General features: G+C 42.8%; 1 protein-coding gene across 2 annotated transcripts in view; it reads right to left on the bottom strand.

Moving 5' to 3' along the window:
* LOC142463472 (uncharacterized) overlaps positions 1–12,879 on the bottom strand; it is a 233,811-nt gene that overhangs the window by 25,520 nt on the left and 195,412 nt on the right. The gene's annotated exons all lie outside the window — the stretch shown is intronic.

Here is a 12,879-nt window from a genome sequence, read left to right as displayed (position 1 = left end):
AATGATGATTAAAAAGAAAGTGTACTTTGTACTGATGTTCTAAAGTTGTCCCAATTATATGTGCACCATCTCGCTACAGACAAACTTAATTACTACATAGTTACATAGTTACATAGTTACTGCTTCAGACTATCTCATGATTCTCTAAAGCAGTATTTCTCAACCCTTTTAGAGCATGAACACCCTTTGTATGATTTTTAAAATCGTAGGGCGCCCTGCCCTTCAGGTCTCACTTATCCACTCATTGCTTATACACATACACCCTCACCCTCCTTTTCACAAACACACACCTAACACACTAACACAGCCTCTTCCTTCAAACCCCACATTCACCCTCACACATTATACTCACCGTTTTAGTCAGCACACTCCACATTTACCCACGTTCTTACACAGCATACATACTCTCTTTCTTAATCATCAACACCACATCCACTCGCGATTCTCTTATTTACCACACACTCCTCCCCCACCCTAAACAAGCACCAGACTCCCTCTCCACCCCACACAAAGCCCTCACATTCTCCTTCCCACACAAAGACCTCACTCATTCCCGCTTTCCTCCCACTCACCTGAAACATGTCAGCTGCAGACATAGACCTCCTATCCACATCTCCTCTCTCAGCCCAGCAGAGAGGAGAGAGAGAGAGAGAGAGAGGAGGTGCAGATTGGAGCCTCTATGTCTCCAGGCAGCGCGGGAGGTGCTCACTCAGCAAGCAAGCAGTGTTTTCCCCCCCTGGGTCCGCAGCACCCTTTGTTGAGGGTAGTGTTTAGCTCAGCTCACAGAAGAAGAACACATTCTATAGCCCGTTTATATAAACAATCAATCCATCAGGTTATGATCAAACATCTGTATTACATGATAATTATAGAAAATGTGCGGTGAATCACAACATATTGAACATTGTGCATTGAGTCAGTCTTTAAAGACATGCATATATTTTAATTTGCTTTTAATAATTATTGTTGTAGTGTGCATTTTCTATGATCTTTATGCCTACAGATCTCTACATGGGTATCCCCTTCAGCAAAGCATAATAATTACACTATTCAACAAATGAATACAGAATAACCATTTGTTTATTACTGATTGTTTGGCTACTATAGTAACCATCCACTAATCCACTATATATTGGTAGCGATGGATTTGGGAACCAATAGATTGCCCTTGACAAAGCTCTGTGAATGGAGCAAAATGGCCATCTGGCTTAACACAGCAGGCATTGGATAGGTTCAGGGGAAGGGGGGTACCAGTGATGCATAATTTGCGTGCGTTCTCAGTAGTGAATGAGCAGCACACGTCCGAATCAGTCCGCAGCGCCAGCAAGCAGGAGTGAGGCCTGTGGGATTTCAGACCGTTCTGAGATTTTGAGTAGGAGAGTTCTGATCTCTTATGGTAAATTATCACTGATCTCACAATAGGCTTCTCTCAATATCTCCACACCCGATTACCCTAACCTACTACTCAGAGTTACAGACAATTAGTGATCCCCACTTGCACTCACCTGCACCATACAGCCGTATGCAGTGAGTTCCTATGGTTCTGGAGGGTCATTATAGTTTGGTTTAACTCTTCATACGGTATTTTTAGCGGCATGCTTAGCAGATCAACAAAATTACGTTACACAGCCACTTTAGATATATTTCCCCCTACCCTTACCTACCGGACTCAGTTCACTAGGTACCTGGGATTGGGAATGTACTTGGCACACCTCATTAATCTTCTCTATACCAAGGAGCCTGCTCACACAGATTGCTGCTAGGCAAACTTTTATTTTTATGTTCTCAGTAAATATAAATATTACTTATATTTTAAGTTGTGTATTAAAAGTTATGTTTTTAAATATTTTATTTTACCTCTCACTATTAAGACATAACCAACCCACCAGAGTGCATCTCCATGAACAGGTGCCTTTCTGTGTCTCTGCTATCTCTTCTTTACACTCTTTAGTCCCTCTTACAAATGTGTTATTTTTATTATAAAGGTAAAATAAGTACAATATTTCAAATCTTTCCCATGTTCCTTTCCAGAGACTTCCCTAATGTCTATTTCCATAGGTAACTTGTAAAGTGGTGTACAATTCTAACTGCGATGTTAAAAAGTGGTGCTTGAAGGGCAGTCTTCCTGGCCCAGCCTTTGATAGCTCTATTAAACTATTTGCTATCAGTCTATTTTATGATGAATATAAATATTTATCTTCTAAAATGATAACCCACAGCACATGGTTTATATTTCATTTATTGGGAAAAGACCAGTCACTCACCCAACGCAGCAAATAGAACATTTCCTGTCAGCCTGTTTCATGTCAGTTTGATAGCTTGAGTCAGCGGGGGTTATTCATTAAACTGCGATAAATGTCAATTGTCAATGTCACTATCGCATGGAAACTTCCACTAGAGTTAATGAGTTTCCATGCGATAGTCCCCAGTCATTAATAACGAACCTGCCGCAATGTAAATGCTATTTCAAGTTAGGACACTTGTTAAAGGAGCAAACAAAAGGTGTGGCAACAATACTGGGTCCTGGTTACCTCCGCTACGGCAGGGGAACTTGTAGGCAGTGCAAGGAGGCTGAGGCAGGGGCGACCGGGTCGCAGGAGGTCCGCAGCACACCCGGCAAGCGGGGGCCGCCATCTTGAAATGCGCACGCATGTGCAGTATGTTCGCGCATGCGCAATGGCCCCATAGTTGAGGCAGCCATCTTGGTACCCCCCGTGCATGCGCAGAACATCAGATAGTGGAGGGCATTACAAAAAGGTGCTCATCCGCAGGGACAACACCCAGCAGCCACTGGGGCTGCTAGGTCACATGGCGCGAAACAGCAAATAGGCCAGAGACCCCCGTTAGGCCCCGACTCCCACATAGCTTGTGGCTGCTATAGGGACAGGCCCCTTAGACAGGGACACTGCCCCGCTTAGCATCATTAGTGTCAGGGACACAGCAGAACACTGCGCAGCATTTGCGGCCTGTGATCTGGGACCAGGCCACCACCGAAAGGCAAAGAGACTATCTTTACGGTGGGACACTCCAACCGGATACCACACCACGCGGAGGCAGACGCCATCGTGGACAACGTTGCTGGATCAGCGGATCCCTTTTCTTCAGTTGGCTCTACCGGGTGTTGGAGCACCCGGCAGGTATACCACCAGTCTACAAGTGCACCAACAGTAACACGTGAGTGTGGACAGCGCTGTCACACACACTTTGGGTGGGTTGACTCTGTGGACACCAGGGTGGTTGGGTGCCATGAGGCACCTCAGTACTTTGAGGTAAACCCCCCCCCCCCTAACGGGACGTGGACACGGTGTTGGGGGCACGGTGTGGGGTTACGGCCCTGCGAGACCTGAGTGGTTCTGTTATTATCCTTATGCGTTCAGTAAACTTGTTATACCATACCAGTGTATATTACTTACATACTGTAGTGTCCTGCATGGGGTTATCCAACACTGTTAGAATCCCGCGCAGGTGGAGGCGCTTTCACCAGATGAATCAGTTACACTAAAGACTCCCAGCAGTGGAGGTTCAGGCCTCCTGTGAGCTGCAGGTAACACACCACACACACAGTAGCCGCCATATCTCACAGGGGGTGGGGGAAGTGCACTACATTTAGGTATTCCAACAAAGCCAGGCAAGACTCAATGGGGTCTATTCTTGTACAGTAGCTGTGAGTAGTGAATATCCATGCACAACGAACCCTTTTCACTCGGATATGCTGGCTGCCATATACTGAAAGCCCTTCTCACATGTCCAAACCATGCAAGAAGCCTTTTTTAGAGACAATTTCATTCCGGCTCTGCAAATCCGAGCGGTATGACAAAAATGGCTTAAGCTCGCACATTTTGCAAAGCCGCTGGTAACTCTTTTCTCAAAAATGCAAAACCACTTCAAATAACACACAGGGGCAGATTCACTAAGCTCCGTTAAGTGGCTTTAAGAGCGCAAAGTACCCTTTAAGACCGATAAGGCTGCAGTGCGATTCACTAAGCAGTGATAACTGCGCTTTATCGCTCTTAAAAGGGCTTTTTTCAGCCCTTGGCGCAAAATGCGCACGATCAGGCTATTGCGCTGATTTTTGCCAGTACCTGTGATTCACTAAGCAGCGCTAAGTGATTCGGCCTTAAAAATCACGCCTGACAAACGCGCCAGCTAAAGGCAGGCGCAAAAGGAGCTGGACTTTGAAAAAAATTCTTTGTTTACCTTTTTGCAGGTACACCATCCATACGGAAACAAAAAGAAAACAGCGCACAACGCCAAATAGTGAAGCAAGTAATAAAAATGTATTACAATATTAAAGGGGTATAAAATCTGCGTACATCAAATAGAAAATTCATAAGCATTTAGTGTATATCACACTTGTTTACCACTCCATGGTTGTAGACAGGGGAATCTGGTACTCAGCTTTCTCTACAGGAGCCTCTGTGGTGGTTGTGGGGCATACAGTAGGATCCCTCATACACTTTTCATCCAGCAGGATGCTGCTTTCAAGGGAGTTCCTTAACAGCAGTCTGGCTCCACTGCAGATTCAGGCACTCAGTGGAACCGAGTCTCAAGCGGCAATATGCCTCTTCCAGGGTTTTTTTTCTTACAGTCCTTCGTTTCTCCTGTGGAGATTTCACCGTTTTATCAGCTGCTGCAATGCTCAGTCAGCACAATAACACCAAAAACATTGTTTTTTATTATCCCCTGGATCTGCATTTAATCCATTATCTTTTGGTGTTATTGTGCTGACTGAGCGGTTTATGCGCCGCTATAGAGACTCTAAGGGACTTTCTCCTGCTCCTTCACCACTGCCACGGGAACTGTGACGTCACTCCGCTACACCACGTGACGGAGCGGCATCGTGGCAAGCTGTGCAGGCGCATGCAATTGCGGAAGTGTTTGCTAAGCCTTTCCATCGGCTCTGAATTGCCCTGCCATTGCAGCAGCTGATAAAACGGTGAAATCTCCACAGGAGAAACGAAGGACTGTAAGAAAAAACCCCTGGAAGAGGCATATTGCCGCTTGAGACTCGGTTCCACTGAGTGCCTGAACCTGCAGTGGAGCCAGACTGCTGTTAAGGAACTCCCTTGAAAGCAGCATCCTGCTGGATGAAAAGTGTATGAGGGATCCTATGCCCCACAACCACCACAGAGGCTCCTGTAGAGAAAGCTGAGTACCAGACTCCCCTGTCTACAACCATGGAGTGGTAAACAAGTGTGATATACACTAAATGCTTATGAATTTTCTATTTGATGTACGCAGATTTTATACCCCTTTAATATTGTAATACATTTTTATTACTTGCTTCACTATTTGGCGTTGTGCGCTGTTTTCTTTTTGTTTACATTTCTTAGAGTGTGTGGGGTGCTGAGCCACCCCCAATGTTTATAGCAGCAGACGCCCTTATCAACCACACGGTTATGATATAATTTATTATACAATCACTTATTCACTTGGTATTGTGGTTTATTTAGTATATTTATGGTTTAGTCACTGCACTTTATTTATTTATAAGTAGGAGTTAGATAGTAGCGCACAGTTTATTCTTGTTTTTTTACACCATCCATACAACAGGCCCGCGGACGTCCCCGGCTGACCCCGCGGGCCTGCGGTACCAATGGTGTGCCCCCAAAAAATAAACAATACTATAAAAAAATACCCCCCCTAACACATACAGTACACTACAGTAATGGGCAAAATTACTATTATCCACATATGGATAATAATGCATTTGCCCATTAAATATACATTAATCACAATCAATAAAATAAATACATTTTGTACTCACCCTTGTCCGGCACCCACGATGAAGGCCATCCTCATCTTCATCGCCGTCCATACACTCGGGTGCTGAAAAATATACACAAGAATTAAAAGAGCCAATCTAATGTCCCCTAACCCCTTAATCACCTTAGCGGTTATTAACCGCTACAGTCGTTAAGGGGTTAAGCCACCCTGACCCGATACCCACCCTTTACCCATTTATTTGTACAGTGGCTTCATCATGTATGTATGTATGTGTATATATATATATATATATATATATATATATATATATATATATACACGTATTATAATATATATTATAATATACAGTATATATACAGTATTCATGATTAACCAATATACAAAGAAATGGTTAAGGATATACATGCCGAAATACAAATATCTCCAAATATCAAACAGCACCAAGCGAAATCAATATTTTAGAAATGCTAATAAAAACAATCAATTTGAAAATGTGTACATGATACAATTAATCTGTGCATCATGTATACTTTGCCAAGCAATGGTAAAAATCAAATAAACTATTCCAAACAAGATACTGTACAAACCAATCATTAAATACAAACAAAGCAAATCAACAGAATTAAATTACCATCAATTAATTAATCCAATCTCAAGTCAATTACAATCAAAATCAATTACACAGTTCAAATCCTAAAAACAAACCATTCTGAAAAATAATCTATGTCAATGTAACCACCATGTGACTAAATCTAAATTCCAAAAATAAGCCAATTAAATAATCTATTGCAAACAGCCTTTAAAATAACCTTTGAAAAAATAACATGTACATTACAAACACATTTTTACACAAAGCAGCAAATTACAATAAAAAAGACATGAAAACAAGGCAAGCAAACATTATGCAAACAAGTTTTTATTATACCTATATTTATGTCCATCTATAGTTTACATACATACATACAGGTGCAATAAAAGAGCATAAAAAACAATTTAATAACATTAAAAATAAACATACAATACATCCAGTGACTGTCCCTGTACGTATGTATGTCCAGTGACAGACATAAATTCAGGGCCAATAAATGGACATACAAAAATAATGGATGACATGAAAAAAATGCAAAAAAACCTGTAAAAGTAAAACAATATACATTTCTTTGGTTTACTTACCATTAGATGAACGATTCACCGAATCCCGTTGAACCGGATGTGTCGAAGAAATAATCCAGCAACAGGAACCAGGTAAACATAAAAAAATAAACCATTACAATCCAAAAGGGTCTGTGTCTTCTTTCTTCTATTTGTAATCCATAGCGGGGGTCTTCATCTGTATTTTCTCTGTCTTCATCTGTATCTTTTCCGTCTTCTTCCGGGTCTTCTTATCTTCCTTGACCACGCCCTGCTGTTCTTCTTCTTCGGGAGGTCCTTCCTCCTCGGCGCCTGGCTTCAAAATGAGATGACATAGGCTTTTATAGGCCTATGACGTCACATTTTCGTCATATGGTTCCACGGCCCTGATTGGGCCGTGAAAATCATGTGATTTTGCCGGGGATTTTTTTTTTGATGATGTCATTTAAAGGCAATGACGCCAGCCAATCAGAATGGCTGTGCTTCATTTGCCTTTAAGATGACGTCACCCAAACAAACATGGCCGGCCCCACATGGTATGGTAGCCAATCAGAGTTGTGATTGAGTTCCCACGCTCTGATTGGTTACCGTACCATGTGAGGCTGGCCATGTTTGTTTGGGTGACGTCATCTTAAAGGCAAATAAAGCACAGCCATTCTGATTGGCTGGTGTCATTGCCTTTAAATGACGTCATCAAATTATTATTTTTTCCGGCAAAATCACATGGTTTTCACGGCCCATACAGGGCCGTGGGAACCATATGACGAAAATGTGACGTCATAGGCCTATTAAAGCCTATGTCATCTCATTTTGAAGCCAGACGCCGAGGAGGAAGGACCTCCCGAAGAAGAAGAACAGCAGGGCGTGGCCAATGAAGATAGGAAGATCCGGAAGAAGACGGAAAAGATACAGATGAAGACGGAGAAAATACAGATGAAGACCCCCGCTATGGATTACAAATAGAAGAAAGAAGACACAGACCCTTTTGGATTGTAATGGTTTCTTTTTTTATGGTTACCTGGTTTCTGTTGTTGGATTATTTCTTCGACACATCCGGTTCAACGGGATTCGGTGAGTCGTTCATCTAATGGTAAGTAAACCAAAGAAATTTATGATATTTTACTTTTACAGGTTTTTTTGCATTTTTTTCATGTCATCCATTTTTTTTTGTATGTCCATTTATTGGCCCTGAATTTATGTCTGTCACTGGACATACATACGTACAGGGACAGTCACTGGATGTATTGTATGTTTATTTTTAATGCTATTAAATTGTTTTTTTATGCTCTTTTATTGCACCTGTATGTATGTATGTAAACTATAGATGGACATACATATAGGTATAATAAAAACTTGTTTGCATAATGTTTGCTTGCCTTGTTTTCATGTCTTTTTTATTGTAATTTGCTGCTTTGTGTAAAAATGTGTTTGTAATGTACATGTTATTTTTTCAAAGGTTATTTTAAAGGCTGTTTGCAATAGATTATTTCATTGGCTTATTTTTGGAAGTTAGATTTAGTCACATGGTGGTTACTTTGACATAGATTATTTTTCAGAATGGTTTATTTTTAGGATTTGAACTGTGTAATTGATTTTGATTGTAATTGACTTGAGATTGGAGTAATTAATTGATGGTAATTTAATTCTGTTGATTTGCTTTGTTTGTATTTAATGATTGGGTTGTACAGTATCTTGTTTGGAATAGTTTATTTGATTTTAACCATTGCTTGGCAAAGTAAACATGATGCACAGATTAATTGTATCATGTACACATTGTCAAATTGAGTGTTTTTATTAGCATTTCTTAGATATTGATTTGGCTTGGTGCTGTTTGATATTTGGAAATATTTGTATTTTGGCATGTATATCCTTAACCATTTATTTGTATATTGGTTCATCATGCATATATATATATTATAATATATATACATACATACATGATGAAGCCACTGTACACATAAATGGGTGAAGGGTGGGCATCGGGTCAGGGTGGCTTAACCCCTTAATGACTGTAGCGGTTAATAACCGCTAAGGTGATTAAGGGGTTAGGGGACATTAGATTGGCTCTTTTTATTCTTGTGCATATTTTTCAGCACCGGAGGGCATGGACGGTGATGAAGATTAGGATGGCCTTCATCGTGGGTGCCGGACAGGGGTGAATACAAAATGTATTTATTTTATTTTTTGTGATTAATGTATTTTTCATGGGCAAATGCATTATTATCCATATGTGAATAATAGTAATTTTACCCATTACTGTAGTGTGTATGTGTTAGGGGGGGGGGATGTGTGTTGTATATTGCAATGTTTATTGAGGGCAATTGTCCCCAATAAACATGCTATTATGCCTTAACCCCTTCATTGCCTTAGTAGATAGCCGCTAAGACAATGAAGCTGCTTTAATGTATTTTTATTAATAGTGTGCGGGAGCAGGGGGTCTCCTGAGCTGAACCGCATTGATTTGTGGCTCAGGGACCCCTGCTTCCCGAGTTACAGGTCCCGGTAAGGGGCATCGGATGCCAGTGTCGCCGCCATCTTTATAGAGCCCACGTCACGTCTTGGACACTATAAAGATGGCGCCGACACTGGCCTCCGATGCCCCATACTGGGGCCTCTAACTCTGGAAGCAGGGGGTCCCTGAGCCATTAATCAATGCGGTTCCGCTCAGGAAACCCCCTGATCCCGCACACTATTATTAGAATGTACTTTAATGCAGCTTCATTACCATAGCGGCTATCCGCTACGGTAATGAATTATTATTTATTGGTATTGGTGTTTTAATACTAGTGTAGATGTGCAGGGGGTCTCCTGAGCTCAATCGCATTGGTTTCAGCCTCGGGGACCCCCTGCTTCAGGAGATATAGGCCCCGTTATGGGGTGCCAGTATCCCCTGCACTTGTAAAGCTCCCGCGTCACGTGACTGTGACATTTACATTCTGCAGGGGATACCGGCACCCCATACGGGGCCTATATCTCCTAAAGTAGGGGGTCCCCGGACTTGAAACCAATGCGGTTCAGCTCAGGAGACCCCCTGCACATGTACACTAGTATTAAAAATCATATTTGTACAGCACGATCGCCTGTAAGAGCCGTGCATTGAGACGCAGCGTCTCCATGCAGTTCTTACAGGCTGCTTTGTTTATATCAGTTATCGTGCTATCTAACTTTAAGCACGATAGCAGGGGGGGAAGAAGGTGCTCGCGCGATATGGCCCTTTTTGGCAAGGCTGGCCGTAAACACGCCGAGCAGCCTTAGTGAATAGCGCGTTTGCCTTCACCCTTTTGCGCCCGAGCGAGTTTACCCATTTCAGCGCTACTTAACGTAGCTTAGTGAATCGGCCCCACAGTGTTTCCCGTCACCTCAAAAGATGTAGAATTGCCTCATTGCAAACCACACAGTTTAATTCAGCACTGCTAAGACTGTACTTCCTTAATTAGTATGCCTAATTAACTATTCTAATTTCTCCCCTTCTACACTACTGTATAACTCATGATGTACATTGCTGAAAACATATTTTCACCTAAATAAATATCACTACACACAAAATGTATTACATTATTACATTGAACTACCTTGCTCACATTACATGCCTGCTTATCTCGTTAAACGACACGTGACCTCATTAGAAGGCACATTGCTTATTAGCTACCTATTTAAACCCCAAGCAAACGACTACATTATTGCCAACATGGATGGTGGTGTATGCTAAGAGCCATGCGACAGAGGCTCCGAGACACAGGGACTGAGCGAGAGAGACAGACAGAGAGAGGATGGCTAGCAGAGTAGTGGCCAAGCCACGCATACATAACCCCAGAGCCACTTTGTAGGGTCTCAGAGCAGGAAGTGCTGAGCAATTACAGGTTAAGTTCACAAGTAATTAACTATTTAAGGTGAGACTCCACTCCTCGTCTCTCCTGAACTCCTGTCACCCACATTTCTCTCACGCCCACTCCTCTCACTCCCCTCACGCACACTCCTCTCACTCACACTCCCAGCCCTCCCCTCCTCCATCTCAGTCACTCACCGAACACACATAGACAACGATTAAAAAACAAACAAAAAAAAACCCCAATTAAAGAAACAACAAACACACTACAAGAAAACTCTCACACTGACAAGACTATAAAAGTACAAAGCAAAAGAAAACAGAAGACAACCCACTCAGAAATCGCTAACAAATCGCAACAAAGAAATTCTGCCTCCAAACTCCTAACCCAGTCTGTCTCTCCCTCACTCCCCACAGGAGTGCTTAATGTACTGTAGTGTGTGATTCGTGATCTTGCGACGTTTGGTTAATTCTGCTTCAAACAAAAACAAAGCACAATCTGTGTGGATTGACTGTTTAACCACGAGGAATGACAACTTTAATCTGTGCAGTGTAATAGATGGGATTTGTGCTACAGAGAAAGGGAAGTTTTCACTTTTTATTCATCGCAGCTGCTAGAATATCCCCCAATGAAATTAAAGTTACTTTCATAATTACACAGTGGTAGAAAGAAGGTCAAGAAAAATGTGGCAGAGAAAATTCCTCACGTTTCGGAATAGGGTACAGGAAAGTACAGTAGCTTATCACTAAAATAGAACCTGTCAAGCTGAGGATCACGCCATACAATCAGCAAGGCGTATATTAAGGGGAAATGGAAAAAAGTACTTCTTATCTGAAACGATGTTGGATACACGTACCAGCCTTCCATCAGAAGTATATTTTTAATTTGTATATGTGAAATATTAAGACATTGGTAGATGGTAGAATATGGCTATGGTACGGCATTGCAGAAAAGAAAAATATATGCACTCACCAAATGTGAGATTTTAGATATAATGCAGAGAAAGACCGCAACTGGGTCCAGTTGGTGCTCAGATCCTGTGCTCCTACATCAAAAAGTAAGTAAAGAAAATGAATCAGCACTCAACAATACATCAAGTATAAAAATACATAAAGAATCATGTAATCAAAGCCAATTTTAAAGCTGCCAAGTAGCTGCTATTTAATGAGTGTCCCTCACACGGTATAGCAAAAAAACAAACAAAAAAAAAACTCAACAGTCCCATAAGATGTTAACAGTTTGGACACATATACTTATGTAACCCTGATCCCTCCCCCCCCCCCCAGTCTCTACGGGAGTGTAAGGGGTGCATGGGGGCTGGTTACAGGCGGTGTGGTGCGTACCTGTGAGGAACAGGAGGGCCTGAGCTTCCCGTGGTGTTGTGGGGGAGCCAGGACCGGGCTTCTGGGGTGATAGCCTCTATGATTTCTTAGTGGTGCAGCGCCTCCATCTTCTATACTCCCAGGGTAATGGGACAGGACCGGTATAGAAGAACCCCTCAGGTCCCAGGGTTATACTCTCCAAATCACACACAGTCTTTACGGGTGTAGAACAGTCTCTTTATTTGACAGAGCAACGATATCCCAACGACAAGGCTTCCAGCAGCCGCAATATAATCGCCAGGGCGAGATACAACCCGCTCACCTCCCACGACTTCCTCCTCTCCTTCCCTCCAAGTCATTCTGCCGACAGGATGGTCTGAGCTAGGGCTGCAATACCCCGTGGCCCACCCCCGAAGTTAGCCTCGAGGTGGGTCTTGAATTCTCTCTCCATCACCCCTGGCAACGGGGTGAGGGCATTGGTCCACCAGTCTATAATTCTATCAGCTCTACTTATAGACGCTGATCGGTTTGGTTCCTCTCGTTCTCATCCGGCACACTGCGCCAGGGAGCCCGTATCCTCCTGATACTCCTCGGGCCGTTCCGCAGGATTCGTGGCTCACGGCATAATACTCAGCAGCTCTAGACTCTCGATATACTGTTCACTCGAACTCTTCCTAAGCTACTCTCTCTTCCGAAGAACCATCAACAAGAGAGGAACACGGCACACAGCAAGGGCGAAGAACATCACCTCACTCACCGGAGTGGGCTGCTAAATATAGAGCTAGCCCCTCCCCTCATGGTGTCAGCAGAACCTCCCTTCTTGCTCACGCCTGGAGCAGAGTCCAGGCCTGCGTCTACCACTCAGGTTAGGG

Source organism: Ascaphus truei, chromosome 1 (genome assembly GCF_040206685.1).
Source record: "Ascaphus truei isolate aAscTru1 chromosome 1, aAscTru1.hap1, whole genome shotgun sequence".
In the NCBI taxonomy this organism is placed as follows: domain Eukaryota; kingdom Metazoa; phylum Chordata; class Amphibia; order Anura; family Ascaphidae; genus Ascaphus; species Ascaphus truei.
Note: the sequence above shows the minus strand (reverse complement) of the source record. Positions and strands in the feature narration are given on the sequence as shown.